At 38.6% G+C, this 17139-nt stretch overlaps 1 protein-coding gene across 9 annotated transcripts in view; it reads left to right on the top strand.

The window, feature by feature from the left end:
* GRIK1 (glutamate ionotropic receptor kainate type subunit 1) overlaps positions 1-17139 on the top strand; it is a 421293-nt gene that overhangs the window by 304402 nt on the left and 99752 nt on the right. The window lies entirely within an intron of this gene.

Genomic DNA, 17139 nt, shown 5'->3' with positions numbered 1-17139 from the left:
TGGCAATTCACTGTTAAAAGTTTGTCTAGAAGAACTGTCAGGAACTTTCCAGTGTGATGCTGAGAAGCTTTACAAAGCTACCAGATCATAACATTCACCATCCTTCATTTCAACTATAACCTCCACACGTGTTCAAAATAGCTCACAGGTGCTTATTCTATGGTCTGTTGAGTCAAGGGGTAGGTTGGTCCATCTCTGAAGAGTACCAGAGATAATTCCTGTGTTGTCAGCCTCTAGCGCCTCTAGTCCCAGTGGTTTCCTAAGTCTTGGGTTCTACAGGACTGAACAGAAGGACCTCTTTGTTCTAACGATATACTGATTATTTTGTCATTTGTCAGCTAACTGGAAAAGTCTGGTACCTTTCAAAACCTACCACATGTACTAAAGGATTTTCAAGAGTACAGTTTTTGGGAAAGAAAAGAGTTCTCACTGCTATTTCAGGGCAATAGCCCTGAAATCTTGGGCACCCATTCCTTTTCTCTAAGGCAAGTTGACTTCCCTTCACCAGACCCTGTTCTAAGATCCTGAGATGCCTTATAGATGTGTATTCTTGGATTATCTTTGACCCCAACACACATTTCAGAGTGTGTCTGGACTTGACGAGATGAAATAAGGTACTTGGGGGCAGCCGGGCCTGACTGAGGATACACCATACACTGTGATGCTGTTCTAATGTTTTCTCTATGGGATGCAGAGATTTACCTCTCAAGTGAAGAGTATCTTTATTCCTTTCTGTACTGGAGAAGGATGGGGTGAGACAAAGCCATAAAAGAGAAGAGTGGCAGGGAACATAGTGCAAGAGAAGAATGCCCAGCCAAGAGCAAGGGAGAAATCTAAAGAAAGATACCTACTTAGGTCTTTATCTCTGCTAGTCTCTTCAGCACCTACAGACCCCTCTTCAGGCTCTTCAATCTACTTCCTCATTGAAGGCTGACTCTGATCCGTAAGGGTCAGGACCAGAGAGACAGGAGGTATGAAGGTTAATACTACCCAGGCTCCAAACCAAGGTTATTTACAAGGCTGGGACTGAAGTATGGCTAACAGCAAAGAAGTGCCTTGGGCACACGATTTAAGGAGGCACTTACTCTCAAGCTTGAACCCTGCACTTACAAGAGACTGAGAGAGAGTGCTTCCTTAAATTTTGTGCCCTGGGTCCCTCTCTTACCTCATCCTATTCGTGTCATTGTTATTTGGGTTTAAATTCCAGCTCCACCAACACTTATGAGCAATGTAACCTGGGTAAGTTACTTAAACTCCTTGTGTCTCAGTTTTCTCACCTGTAAAATGGGAATAACATCTTCTAACTCACAGCATTATTGTGAGGATAAAGAGTAAAGTTAATACTTGTGAAGAACAGTACAGCAACATAGTAAAAATCTGAAACATTAGCTATTCTCTTACCGTCGGAACGGACCACTCATAACAGCCCTTGTTCAGTCCTACTGAGGATGATGCCAGGAATTTAAAACTGGCAACAGAAACAACAACAGAGAAATCACAAATAGGCATAAAATGACCTGTTCTGACAGCTACATACATCTGACATACTGTGCCTAATAGGAAAACATCACACAGCCCCTCCTCTCCCTGCAGCGATCATGGTTATGTCCTGAACCGCCATCCTGATCACCTTGATCTTTAACAAGAAAACAACTGGTTTCCTTTTATCTCATACCAGTGCAAGAAGAGGCATGAGACAACATGAAAGCTTGGGATCAAACACTCTGGAACACCCTAAACACCTTTTTTCTTGTACTTAAGTTGCATAGGAAGATGAAATTACCAAGTGATCTTTAGATATGTTTAAAGAAATAATGAGCTCTAAGATGAGGGACCACATTGAAAGCAAGAAAGCATTTTACATTCAGTTACTCCAAAGAACAAATTCCCCATTCTCAGGCTCCACAGCTGGAGGTAGAAGGGGAGATGCATTAGAAACCTTGTGTTCATCTTTTCTTTTGTCTCCTGAGTCACGATGCCTTATACTGCCTTTGGCAGGGTGTAGACATCTGCAGAGAAAATGGGAAAGCGGGTTAACCGGGAGTAATGCCCCAGCTTGTTGAAAGACTGGCACTGAGGGAATTCTGAGACAAACTAAAACATGCAGAAGTGAGAAAATGCAGATATTTCTTTCAGTGAGTACCTAATACAACAAAACTTTGCAGCTATCGGGTTTTATTAAGAAACATGAAATAAAGCACTTGGTCCTAAAACTTCCCCTGGTCCTTTCTTTAAGTAACTATCATTTTCTAAATGATTTCCAAAACTATAATCAGAAATAATGTAAGGAAGCAAGTCAGCAGATTGAATTTACGGGGTGAAGATCAAATTCGTCACAGGAGGTAAACTTTCCGAGCAGAGAGGTATTTGCATGTGCACTAACCCCTGATAATTCCACACATCATTTAGAATCAGTAAGTCTTTCAGACAGATCTCTCAGGCTATCTACTTTTCAGTGTTTTTAGGCTGACCAGAAAGAGAGAAAGAATTAAAGAATATTTCAAACATGATAGGGTATGTTATAGTGTTATCTCTCTGGGCATTTGCTAAGCAAATACATATTAAGAAATGATAAATTTCCATTCAACAGCATTACTGGGACTCCATTATATAAGTAATATTAACTTGGCGCTATAGGAGATATTTTCCTAAAATTATAAGATGTGGTTTCTACTGTCTACTAATATAAATTCTACATAGTGGAGGAATAGCAGGCTTCATCTGAAGCTTTCATTTGAACCCACACTCTTCAGCAGGATATGCAAGGTCCCTAGTGATCTGGTTCTGACCTCCTGTGCCATCTCTCTCATCTCCTGCCTCAATCCCAGCACTTGCTGAACCTATTGTGGCTCCCTGAACTTGCCATATGCTCCTTCCAAATTCTCTTGCCTCTGATTGAAGTGCCTCCTCTGGGTCATCCTTTATGACCCAATTCAAGCACTAGCCCCTGTCTGCTGGCCCTGACTCACAAATTCAGGCTCCTCTCCTTTATTACGTCTGTTGTTAGACCATGATATTTGATTGCATGTCTGTCTCCAAGCTGTGCTTTTCTAGTCTCGATTCCCTAGTCCTTACACAATGCTGAATGTAGAATAAGCACCCAATAAATAGATGCCAAACAAGTAGACGAATGGATAAGTGAATGAGTGAACAGCAAAGGAACTGAAAAACACATACAATCTATGAGCAAGTATTATAGCTCAAACTCCCCGTACATGAATATCATATTCAGACAAAATTCAATAAGGCAGAAACCAGGGCCTGGGTTAGACTCATTTACTGGGGTCCTAGGTTCTAGTGGGAGAGTAAGGCAGGGGTCTTAGGAATAGTCCAGCCTATTTAACTGTGAACTGAGTGTGTAGACCCTGAGATTTAATCAGTTTGCTCTCTGTGTAAACCTAGTCATTTAGCCTCTTTTTTTTTTCTCAGTTCCCTCTTCTATAAATTGGGGATAAAATACTTACTTCACATGTCTGTAAGGATTACATTTAATATATGTACAGCCTAGCAAAATGTCTGGATTACAGTGATTTCTCAAGAAAGGGTAGCTACCATTAAATGGAAGGTCATTGTTAAAATGTATATCATATAAGGTGGTGGTCAGGAAGAAATGAGGCAACACGTATAAAACTTTAAGTGTATTGCCTAGCATATGTAAGCACCGCATTCTTGCTGTTGTTATTCGGCAGCATCACTGTTAATATTGAGCCTAAGATGAAGTAGTAGTGCTTATAAAAAGAAGGACAGGACCTGGCAGTGGAAAATCAGTAGTTCAATGGAGACAGTCATGCAGCACACAAGCGGCCAAATGCAATGATGCCAGGGATGGAGAGAGCTTTCAATCATCAAGCACACACGATTGTTCAGGAGGGACCCAAAGACATTAGGTAACAATCAGCCATGCTGAGATAATAGAAAACCCTGGCAAACCACATCTCAGGTCAGTCTGGGAAATGATAGCTGAATGTGGGGTGAAGAAGCTGAAACACTTCCTGTTTGTGGCCAGAGTTACTCTGGACCCAGAGTAAGTTCCAGCTGGCTGTGCAGAAATCAATGGGAATAGCTGGAGAAGGAGCAAGCACATCAAAGCATCTGGGAAGAAAAGAGTCTGAAATCACAGGTGCTGAGAAGAGCAGTAAACTGTGGGTACAGTAAAATGAATCAGATTTTAGGTTAAATCAGTTGTTCTTAACTATTTTCTGGGTTACAGACCCTATATTAAAACTGATTTAAACCATGTATCTGTTATTCCCACAAAAAGATTTGTTTACAACCTCAGGGGCCTTACAAACATGCTGGTCGCCTTGAAACTCATGTTATACACACACAATGGAATATTACTCAGCCATATAAAAGAATGAAATAATGCCATTTGCAGCAACTTGGATTGATCTAGAAGTTATCATACTAAGTAAGTCAGAAAGAGAATGAAAAATACTGTATGATATCACTTATACGTGGAATCTAAAATATGACACAAATAAATATATCTATTAAACAGAAACAGACTGACAAATATAAAGAACAGACTTGTGGTTGCCAAGGGGGAGAAGAGTGGGAGAGTGAAGGATCGGAAGTTTGGGATTAGCAGATGCAAACTATTACATATGGGATGGATAAGCAACAAGGTCCTACTGTATAACAACAGGGAACTATATTCAATATCCTGTGATAAACCATAATGGAAAAGAATATGAAAAAGAATATATATATAACTGAATCACTTTGCTGTACAACAGAAATTAACACATTAGAAGTCAACTATACGTCAGTGAAATGAAAAAAAAGTGTCTGAACTGAGTATTTAAGGCAGAATTTGGTTGAAAGCATGTTCCAGTATGGTGACCAGCAAAAATATAAATGAAACATAAGGAGTTCTGATGGGCTCAGATGGAGTGGTTCCATGTGGAAGTGGCGAGAAATGAGTTTACATAAATATGGAGAGACAATTGGTTTCTACCTGAGAAATTCTGCTGAGAATTTCTAATTTTATTGATGATTGATAAAGAAGTCACTGTTCTTCAGGCAGCAACAAAATGATATTTTAGACAGTTTATATTGGTAGCTATGTGTAAGTTTGATTGAAACAGAAAAACCCACAATGATTATTGCGGAATTGTGGACATCTTGGTTCAGAAGTAATCATCACTCATAAAGAGCTAAAAGGAAAAACAATGTTCAAGAGAGATAAACAAAAGTTTCTTGAATTAGCCCTAATTTCTTTCCAAAATTTAGACCAAAATGAATTTAGGTCTAAATTCATTCAGTGACTTCCCTGTTGGAAAAATCCATCTGGATTTTTGGAAAAATCTGGATGTCCTGCTGCCACCCACATATCAACAAATTCCCAGATAGAACCCATCAGTTTTATCTATTAAAATTATTATCACTACTGTAGGCCCAATGTCAATGAATGATGATGTAACCAGTATATCAAACAAACACAACTAGTGGGACAACAAAATCAGTTTATTTTCTTCCTACTGCCCATTTAAAATTATTTAGTGAAAATTGCATAGACTATGATTTTTTGTTTACTAAGGTAATGGCAGTCCTAGAGGTTCTTTAAGTTGAACTTCAACTTATGAATTAGACTATCTAGTCCAAGACGTTAATCAAAATTGTAACTTGATGTAACATCAAATTTCTCCTCTCCCTGAGCTCTGCTGGAAGACTCTAGGGAAATGGAGGGATGGTGGGCTCTCCTCTTTCTCCTTTCCCTGCTGACTTCCTCACCACACCCTTAGCTGCTGGACCTCCTACCAGGCTCAAAAAGTGTTAGGACAACGGTCTCCAACCTTTTTGGCACCAGGGACCTGTTTGGAAGATAATTTTTCCACTGACGGTGGCGGGGGGTAGGGTGGGGGTGGGAGGGATGGTTCAGGCAGTAGTGCCAGTGATGGGGAGTGGCAGATGAAGCTTCGATCACTCACCCTCCGCTCACCTCCTGCTGTGCGGCCCGGTTCCTAACAGGCCATGGACCTGTCTGCAGCTTGGGGGTTAAGGACCCTTGTGTTAGGACACTTCCTAGTTGGCTGGGCTGCTCAGCACTCTCTAAGCTTAGCAGGAAATTCCTACATTAAGTTGGTGCCCCCGTAAGCCTGGTAGATTTTTAAAGCTTAGAGTTCCTATTGGGCAGGCTTTCCTGATGTTTCTTTGACTCAGACCAGTGGACCCCTGTTTCAGATGGAAGGGTATGGAGAGTTCTCAGCCCCTTGAAATCCAGTAGTACACCTCTTGCTCTTTCTGCTGAAGTCTCCTCACCCTTCTAGACTGTCCTATTGACTATAACCCAAGACTATCCCACCCAGGTACCATGGATACAAATCTGGTCCACAGGAAACACCTACTCATTCCTTCCTTGGTAATTCAGGGAATACCTCTAATTGCAATGCGGCAGACTTCTGCTTGGCCCATCATCTCAACTGGTCAACTCTATGTAGACTTCTTTTGTCACTTGGGAGTCACACCATAGTCCACCGCCACTTTCTCATGTCTGAGTCAGCCATTGGTCTTCTGCATCTCCAACTGTAGCCAACCTATTTCAGATTTCCCCAAGTGGCCCCCTGGAAGCTCCGTTCACCAGGAATGGAATTAGAAAACAGTATCCTAAAGGCAGAGGGGTGTGAACTCACAGAGAGGCAACAGCTCTGTCCAGAGAAATCTCTTCAGCAACCACCTCTACCACACATGTGACCCTTTGTATAAATCCTTGATCTAGAACAATCTCTTAGGGGACTTCCTCTGTACGTATGTATAGGAAACTTGGGAGTTTCTAACTACCCACTCTAGTATCCTGATATCCATCATCTGGGCACCTGACTTGACACATCACAGTAAGATAGGACATATCACTCAAACCAGACCTCTACAAGTTTGTCTAAATTTCTTCATCCTACTCAGCACACTCATCGCCTTAAGTCCCATCAGACTTTCTATCCTAAATATTCTTTAACAAACTTCCTTGCCCACTGCCCTCATCATTTCTTCCCTGGACCATTAAAATAGCCTCTAACTATGCCCCATATCTTGACTGTCAGCCCTTTTACAACTGTCGTCACCATGTAAGCAAAGTGATGTACAAGAGTGCATAGTAGGTATTCTAACCTCTAGAAATGCAAACTTGCTTATAGTTTCCTGCATTCACCATGCTTTTCTCATACAGTAAAGACAGAAGAGTTTCTCTTTTCCTGGCAAAACTGACCTCACAACACCACTTTTGTCATACTCCTTTCAGTCTGAAAAGCACTGCCTCCCATTTTTCATGTGGCTAACTCTCTCTCAGAGTTAATTCTCCTAGTCCAGTAAGCCTCTCCCTAACCTTTATTTGGGGATGGATTCTCCACTGGACTTCATAGCTCCGGTACATCTCTATGTTAGCATTTCACATGCTTCATTCAGACACTGTAAGATCTTTCCCTTGGACAAGGACAAAGTCAATTTATCTTTGTGTCCTCACGTCGCTGTGCAGTACATGGCAGGCATTTAAAAGATGCTTGTTGAACTGAACCCAGGAAGCTAAAATCTAGCAAACTCTTAATAAATTTCACTGAACTGATACTTTATTTTATACCATGTAAATAGTTCCTAATTGATTTGGTCCAAAATAAATTTCCTACATAAGAGTGAAACATTATTTCCAAATGCCAAAGTATATGGTATATCACTGAGAACTATATAAAATATGGGCAGCTTTCTGCCACTGTTTGGTTATGAAAATGTAATTTATTGATTTATTTTGATGGAATGAAGATTAGAAATTTGAATACATAAACAAAATATTCAAATTCAAGCTTTTAAAAATCAAAGAGTAAAAGTTAAAATTCTCCACTGAGGCACCTATATTTGCTTTGATATTTATTTGGACTTTTACTTAGTATGTCAGTATTGAGTGGGTTTTGTTTTGTTTTTTTTAATGGGATCCAGGTGAAAATTACAGAATTGAAAAAAAAGTCCCTAGAGAAACATAAGCTTTGACATGATTTTATCCTACTGTGGCTCCAGTAAGTAACACTTCCCGTTACGCCTACCATCTGATTTTGATTGCCAGGACAAGCTGTCCCTTGGATTAATTAGATGACATTGGATCTGGCAGCAAACTCAGTCAAATTTCCACTCTTCAGAAAAATTTCCATTTGTATTTTTCATTCCGCACCTATTGAAAATTACCTGCATTCTGACTCCTAGCTTGCACTGTATACGGTGAAACCCATTCATCCCAGCATTCTCTCATATTTAGGACATTTAGACCTAAAGGAAGAGAGAATTCTTTAGGTCCTTGCTTCAGTTCCCTTTACAACTCTGGACAAAGAAATGACATCCATTCGAAGTTTACAATTTTAACCAATTATATGCATTGTCTCATTTATAACTAAGGTGCTAAAATACCTGCCCCTGAAATATTCAGTCAGTGGCTAGGTGAAAAATCACCTGTCAGAAATGTTGAAAGGGGATGTCAGCATAAAATGGGAGGTCTGCCAAGTTCTCCTTAGTTTATATGATTCTAAATAACATTTTTATTTATGAGATAGCATTCAAAGACTCATGTCAGTTATCATCTTCCTTCCATTCAGCTACTAATGTCCTGGCTCTGCAAGGTTGATTGAAGAATTTGCTTTCTATACTACAGTCTGTTATGTAGGTGTGTACATGTGAATATGTGCACATGCACACATGTGTTTAATTTATTTAAATGAATGCCATTTTATAGATACATATGCACATATGTATACATATATGTATATGCATGTGTGTATATGCACATACATATATATGCAAGTATACACACATTCGTATACATATGTGTGTATATGCATATACATATATATGCATGTATACATATACACACACACATATATATACATATGGGGATGTGTGGGTGTGTACATGTTTGTATGGATATATATAAATTTTTTGTGTGTGTGCCTACATATATTTGTGTGCATATATATTTCATTCAGCAATTTTCTTTTCCAGTCAATCTTACTTAAGTTTTGGAACATATCTAAGTTGATGTATATTTATTATTTATCCAGTTCATTCATTTTTGTTGAAATCTAGTATTCCATCATTCATTCATTCAGCAAATATCTCCTAAATACTCAATATGTTGCAGCCACTATTCTAGACACCAAGAATGCAATGGTAAGCAAAACAAAGCCCTTGCTCTCATGAAACTGATACTCTAGTGGGGGAATCAGACATATATAAAAGGGAATATTGTACTTCAGATGATGACAAGGATTATCAGAAAAGCAAAGCTCAGGAGAGGTAAGCTGTTCAGGAGGAGTCCTTGAAGACAGAAATGGACATTACTGTATTACATAGGGTAGTTAGAAAATACTTCAAAAAAAATGTGAAACTTGAGTAAAGTCCTAAAAGAAAAGAGATAGCAGGACATGTAAATATTAAGAGAGTAAAGTATCCAAGCAGAGGAACAACTCATGCATTAAATATACTTCAGGGTACTTATCCATTTCCCCATGAATGGATATTTTGGCTGCCTGCTTTTCTTTTACACATCCAAACAATGCTGTGATGAACTTCTAAGTAATAGCCTCTATGCACAAATGGAAGATTTGCTCTAGAGCAGCACTGTCCAGTAGAAATATTATGTGAGTCACATAGATTTTCTAGTAACTACATTAAAAACTTAAAATAAACAGGTACAATTAATTTTAATAATGCATTTTATATAACCCAATATATTCAAAATATTATTACTTCAACATGTAATCAATATAAAAATTACTATTTTACTTTTTTTCATAAGTCTTTTAAATTCAGTTTGCATTTTAAACTTATAGTCCTCAATTTATACAAGCCACATTTCAAGTCCTCAATAAACTTGGTGACTAAATAAATAAATGTTTACATAATACAATAACCCACCCAATCAAGCTAACTAGGAAAAGATGTGAATTCAACCCATGTGGAATCCACATTTTTGTCTTCATAGACAAAGAACATATTGATTAGCTATAATAAGTATATACCCAACAAAGACAAAATTTGATTAATGTGCCCAAAGTAATATAAGTAATTCAAGACAGAATGATTTGATTTCCAGATTAAATTGATCACATAATCTAGATAATTAGACAAGCGCCTTATTCCCACCCACTTCACCTTCCCTGGGTCTCAGATTTGTATTCCTGCCCATTTAGCTGATTTGCAAGTACAGAAGCCAAGTCATTCTATTTTGGAAAACATGCCATCACATGAGCCAGTGCCAAAGGAAACTAATTTATGAAAAAAGAAAAGGCAGGTGCACATTCTAAGATAAATCCTTAGGAAATAAAAAAAGTTTACCCAGAGTTCATGGCAAAGATATAAAGTCAGCAGATTTAAAGTTGGAAATCAAATATTGGCAAGAAAAGCCACTATATTTTTAAATTATGCAGTGATCCATGCAAGCTGTTATTGCAAGATAATGGGTTATAAACAATACACATAATAGTTAAAATTATTATGTATTGAACAGATGAGAATATGATAAATACATCATTTCAGTTCCTGAAATAGCTGACATCCAAAGAAGTTATGTGATCTAAAGATTATGTTTATCATTTCTTCCTTTGCTTAATGTTTATTTTCATTACCATGATTATGTATACTTCAGATTTTGTTTTAAATAGCTTTTCTGAGAACTGGCTTAAAATTGTGGGTGACAGGACAGAGATCACATTGCTTAGGTGGAGGGTGAATTTCAGATATTTGTCATTGTATTATACTCCAGGGACCTGAGTAAGACAATAATTGTACAGTTAGTCCATCAGGGCTATGTTTATACAATGGATATAGAGTGGGCCTCCTTTAATTAAAAACAAATGAAATAACACCACAATGAATCACATTTGTTAACTTTTCTATTCAGGAAACAGAGTCAGGTGCAGACAAATTTTTGAAACACATAAAATCTTTTCTCTGTTCTCTTTTCTCTGCACCATCTCCCGCAAGATAACTTTATCTCTTGATCTTACTCTTAGTAATTTCATGATAAAGTGTTAGCAAAATGAAGGTTTGCTAAATGAATGAATGACTGTAATAATTATGGAGTCAGTAAATGCTTAAAAGTGTCATTCCCTTCATGTCATTCCCTTCAGGCCAATTCCTAAACTTGGAAAGCCTCCAAAACTCAAAGAAAAATCTCCTTAGGATTGGATTGCTGTGTAAGAGCTGATTTTGGGGGTGCAAGTAAACTAAATCTGACTGCCCCTCCAGTCTCACCACCATAGGCACCATGGCCTTGAGAAGGTCACATGATTTTGCTTCTTTGACCTGCAGGTTGTACAGTCTGCTTGTCCAGATCTTTCTAGAAGAAGAAAGGGGACAGGAGGATGGGGTGGGGCATGAAGATATGTTTCTCCTCATTGTAATCCTGTAGCTCCTCCTAGGTCTCACAGCCAGTAGGAAGAGAATCCTAATTCCCAGTCTTGCTACATTCCCACTGCATTTCTCCTACTACTTGAAATTGTGTAACTTTTGGAAGTGCTACTTTATTCAACCATACTGTCTACATATATTTTGGATATCTATCAAATGCAGGTGTTGGACTTCAAAGATGAGTAAACCATTTCCTGCCATCAAGGAATTAACAATCAATTGGAGAAGAGATAGTTAACACAAATAGTTAACATAATATACAATTATTATGTATAAATACCTAAGAAATACACAGTTGACAAAATACAAATAGTTAACAGTTAACATAATACAAGACCTAATAAAGTATACCAGAGAAGTATCCTACAAGAACAGAGACCATAACCATATTTTTCTCTCTTAAAAGATTTGCATCCCCTAACTCCAAATTTTTCACGATTTCAATTTGAACAGCAGCATATTTTAGAATAACCCCCCTAATGACTGCAACACTTCTGAAATGTGACTGGGTAACCATTGCAATATGCAGCGTTTATTTTCAAATACTGCATTGCTAATGGAACCCAATCTTCAGGTACTCAAGGCAAAAAGGGAGACTCCTTGCCAAAGGTTAACATTGAAAATGTTCTGAGTGTTTCACTTAGTATAATTTATTGATTGTTTTTCAGAATTCCCAGACTAGAAATAGTGTGCTCAACAATGCATAAAAAAATTGATGGTGTCGGGCTTCCCTGGTGGCGCAGTGGTTGAGAATCTGCCTGCCAATGCAGGGGACACAGGTTCGAGCCCTGGTCTGGGAAGATCCCACATGCCGGGGAGCAACTGGGCCTGGGAGACACAACTACTGAGCCTGCGCGTCTGGAGCCTGTGCTCCGCAACAAGAGAGGCGGCGAGAGTGAGAGGCCCGCGGACCGCGATGAAGAGTGACCCCCACTTGCCACAACTAGAGAAAGCCCTAGCACAGAAACGAAGACCCAACACAGCCAAAAATAAATAAATAAATAAATAAAAGAAACCCAAAGTTTAAAAAAAAAAAGTAAGCTGAAATATTAAAAAAAAAAAAAATTGATGGTGTTAAACATTGATATCAATCAATAAAATTATGAACAGGGTATATGAATCAATTAACGAAAACTAGAGAGAGGATTGTCAAACACTATCTTACTAATAAAAATCCTATTGGACTTACAAATAAAAAGAGAGGTAATGCTTTCCAGTTGTGTTCAGGTCTGCCGAGTACTGACACCTACAACTCAGTAATCAGTCTAAAGCAGCCATAATTTAAAGCTAAGTTTCCAACGATAAAATTTAAATTCAGATTTTTTTTTAACACAGATAATCAGAAGTCAGCAGCACTATATTCCTTTATTAGATTTGTGTGTTTGACTCAGCAAGTCAATTGCTTTTCATGACTTTGAAGCAGAATAACCCATTTAAAGAAAGAAAGATTAATAATGTGCATTGTTATATATGTATAACAACTCTCCATTTACTGTTTATCATAATGTGTTAAGGTGCTGTGTTTCTAATATATGTACACACACACACACACACACACACACACCAGTACACGTGAGTCTTGGAATTCAAGAAAAAGGCCAGTGTCAACTTAGTCCTATCATTGATGATCTATGTGACTTTGAGTAAATCACATCAACACTTTGTCTCCATGAGTTCAAAATTCTATTAATATGTCTTTTAACTGTCCTAAAAAGTGGGAGATTGATCAACTACTTTTCCACCCGAATAGTTTCACCAACTCCCTGAGTACCTTCGTCTGTGCCTCATGTCAGACAACTCAGGAACATTGTACAGAGAGAAAAACTCACAACCTATGGGCAGCCCACTGGAATAAAGTCTACATAAACTTGGTGGTCAGATTTACCCTGGAGTATTTACCTGTTCAGTTATAATAATTGACCTATTAACTCAGCTCACAGTTTAGAGTACTAGAATATAAAGTTTCTCTTCTCTATTAACTAAGTGATTTCAAGTGCTTGTCTTGTGGGGAATACAAAGGTCACTGTGGTCCCTGCCAGCGAGGTGGAGGAGGACAGCCTTGAATGTTTCACAAGGGCCTAAGACAGTGGCAAGGTGAGGATATCTTTGAGGATTGAAAGCCAATTGCACTGAGAGCCCTTTGTCCACCCAGATTGGATTAAATTGAAGTTATCAGGAGCAAAAATAAAATAAAATAAAATCACAGACATGCAATAGGAAGGAAATATGAGGAAAGAAAAAGAGATCCTGCATCAGTGGTGACTGGTAGGTGGATCCAGATGAACCAGGGGTCTTTTTGGTGCCCACTGGTAGAGAATCCTCCTCACTTAACTGCCCACCCAAAGTGCAGGAGGGATGTAGGGTTAATCCTTCCAGGTACCAAAGGCTGACTGTTCTAAGAAATCTCACACACTGCTCAGAAAAAGGAAACTAATGCCAAAGCCTACTGTTGGGTCAAGGTGCAGACCTTTTTCAGTTACTCTCAAGTCAAGTGTTAGAGAGTGTTCAGAAGCTTAACAGGGAAATAATAATTATTGGACAAGAATGAATAGGAACATAGATGGTTTAAATAGTTTATATCTATTTGCTCACTTGATCCTCACAACAGCCCTATGAGTGTTATTTTCATTTTACATAAGGAAACAAGAGACTTAGCAAGGTTGGATAATTGTCCAAAGGTTACAAGCTAGATCATGATCCATCCAGGTAGAACATGAGCAGGCCAATGGTCTCAATCTCTGTACTACACTGCCTCTGTAAATCTAAGATTTCGGAATTTTGACATGGCTAGATAGAGCCTTAATCTCTACCCAGTGGTATCCAACTAGCATTCCCTCAAAGCCTTGACTATACTTTGTTCATATCTGTGCTTTTGTTTATTTTAAAATATATCTGATAATCCTGTGAAATTCAAAGCATTCAGCAAAGTTCCTCAGAATCCTCTGTGGCACAGCTGTGCTTCTACCCCATGAGCGCCTGAAAAGGCACAGATGCCAATGGCCCAGAGTTTTGCTCTGCCCTGAATAATAAAACGATCAGGGGTTTTACTGCATCTGGCTCTCTTTGATCAGTGAGGATTCAGACTTCTTCGATGCAAAATATGACCGTGTCCAGTACAATTCCTATTACTCTCATTTACACTTACAGAATACTAAAAAAAATAAAAAAAATTTGAAAGTCTTAGACTGAAAATATAGTAACCCATAACTTCTCTGAAAGTTCAGTGATTCAGCAACTTCACCTCTCTGGCAGAATTACTTTATACTCCCAAAATGGCAGTATAGAAGGGTAGGATGTTCAATTCCCTCATACTGAAGTTGGGGAGATTGAGCTAGAAGGGTAGGCACAGCAGTCTCGGAGCACCAAAAACAGATCAGCAAGAACATTTTGGGTGCTCATACACTGGTTATGTGTTCTTTCTTGGATACTATTCTAATACACTGGGTCATCTTCTCAGCTGAGTGCTGTCTTTAGAGCCAGAAAGTATGGATCTGAATCCTCACACCCTCATCTCATAAGACAAAGCTAATGATTCTTACACAGTTGCAAGAATGAAAGGACATAGCATTTGTGAAAGTGTCTAGTACATTTGACAAGAGATGGAGAGAGTGTTTCCCAAAGAGGAGATATTTTATAGCATTGTCTGTATGCTGATTGGAATGACCCAGTCAGAGAGGGACAAGTTGCTAATGAAAGAGAGAGAGAAACTGCTGGAACAATGTCATTGTGTAGGTGAGAAGGGAGAGAGTCTGGTGCACACATGCATATGGACATGGACAGTTCATTTCTAGTAACAGGAGAGAAAGCAGAGAATACAAGCATAGATGCTGGGACATAGCGGTGAAGCTTAGTGCTTCTGCTTCCTCAGTAAGACAGAGAGCAAGATCACCACTGAGAGTGAGAATGAACAGTTAGGATTTCTTACAGCAATGAAAGAAGTGGATGTCAGCCACATTACCTATATTTGAGAATTCTTCCAGAGTAGAACCATTTAATAAAATAACAAATACTAATACGTACCATTTACGAAGATTGCTCTGAAATGTTTATTTTATAATCAGTACTGAGAAAGATGTATCAATACTAAGGACTAGGAATTGTGACAAGAACTGTATCCATAAACAGGTGAGACCCGGTCCCTGACTTCAAGAAAAGCAGATTCCAATATAAAGATAGACATGAAAACAAATATATGCCTTAGTCTGGACTGAGTTATAGGTTAGAGGCATCTTTAAGGTACAGAGCGGGTCACAGGGCAATAGTGTTCTTTCATCTGAGTTGCTTTAAAAGCTTTCTCAGAGGAAATGGAGGTTGACCTCATTTGGAGGACAGTGGCAGGCAGCATGGTGGGGAAGGGCATTCCGTTCTTGGAGACTGGTTGGTGGCTGAGAATGAATTACGGTAGGAGGACAAATAGTAGATGATGAGTAGAGGCCAGTTCACGAAGTACCTTCTAAGCTGTGCTAATGATTCCGAGCAATTCTGTAGGCTAGAGATTCTCAAAATGTAGTGCACACAAAGATCACCTGAAGAAATTGCCAAGAAAACAATTATTTCCCTCATTCAACCTCCAGAGACTTAGATAATTCTTAGGCCAGCTTGAGAAAGATGGCATTTGAGGTATTAAGATGAAGTTGAACTATGTTGCCCATCCTCTGTCCCCTGTGTCTTGTATAATTCATCCCTAACCAATGATGTGAGGTATAGTCATGCTTTTTATATTGTCCCATTATTCAGAAGTAAACTTTCATCAGTGTTCACAATAAAGAAGAGACTGAAAGAGACATTAGTAGACCAAAGCCAAAATAAGCATGGCCTCTTGCCCTCCAGTTGTCAGATCTAAGTGAAGATCTAACAAAGCAACACAGAGCAGCCATGAACTTATGCTGAGGAAGAGGAAGTAGGAGGAAGGAAAGAAGAAAGGCCTGGGTCCAACCTTTCTTTTTCTCTAATTTTCATAACAGCAGGAGAGGTGGGGATATGAGGAAAGGCATGGGTACTGCAGAGGGGCAGGGCAGGCCCTGTTCAACATCCTTCCACCTTTCCTTCCTGGTCCTATCAGGGCCAAACAGCAAGTTCAACCCAGGGCCAGGCTATAGTTGTAGACATTATTGATATTACAAACCAGTGATTTCAAGGTCAAGCTAATTATCACTGGAAAATAATATGTGAATGCTGACTCCCTTTGGATGCAGCCTACGAAAGAACACTCGGAAAAAAAGGATGCAAACGTTCATTGTTGGCTTTTGGGTTAGTTGATGATCCTAAGGTTTGCCTGGGCAAGTCAGGTTTTGACACTAATAACTGGAACTGACCTTTTGGGTATAAATGTTAGAGGTTTTTTCACTCATTCATTCCTTTCATTGATTCCATGGTAAATACAGCTTTAAAGTTTATGTGGCATGATAAGTAAGAGTAAAGGCAGTGTCTTTTAAGGGAAACACTTTTTTTAAAAATTCATTCTAAATATCCTATACCCTTTTAAAGTAAATATTCTGAACCAAAGTCAGACAGGCTGATAACAACATCATCTAATTACCCAAATAATCTAGACTTACTCAAATAATCTAGTCATGATTTATGACCAAAAAAAAATAAAAGAATCTAATCAGGGAGTGGCAGTATTTGTGATTAAAATTCTTCTGAGGCAAGGAACTGAAAAATAAACATTTTTTTCTTAATCAATATATGTGATGAGTGTGGTCACTGTCAAATATTTTAAAAGACAATTCCAACAATTGCAAGAGATTTACT

This window comes from Balaenoptera ricei, chromosome 4, assembly GCF_028023285.1.
Source record: "Balaenoptera ricei isolate mBalRic1 chromosome 4, mBalRic1.hap2, whole genome shotgun sequence".
In the NCBI taxonomy this organism is placed as follows: Eukaryota; Metazoa; Chordata; class Mammalia; order Artiodactyla; family Balaenopteridae; genus Balaenoptera; species Balaenoptera ricei.
The sequence above is the reverse complement of the archived record's forward strand: the minus strand, read 5'-3'. Positions and strand labels throughout refer to the sequence as shown.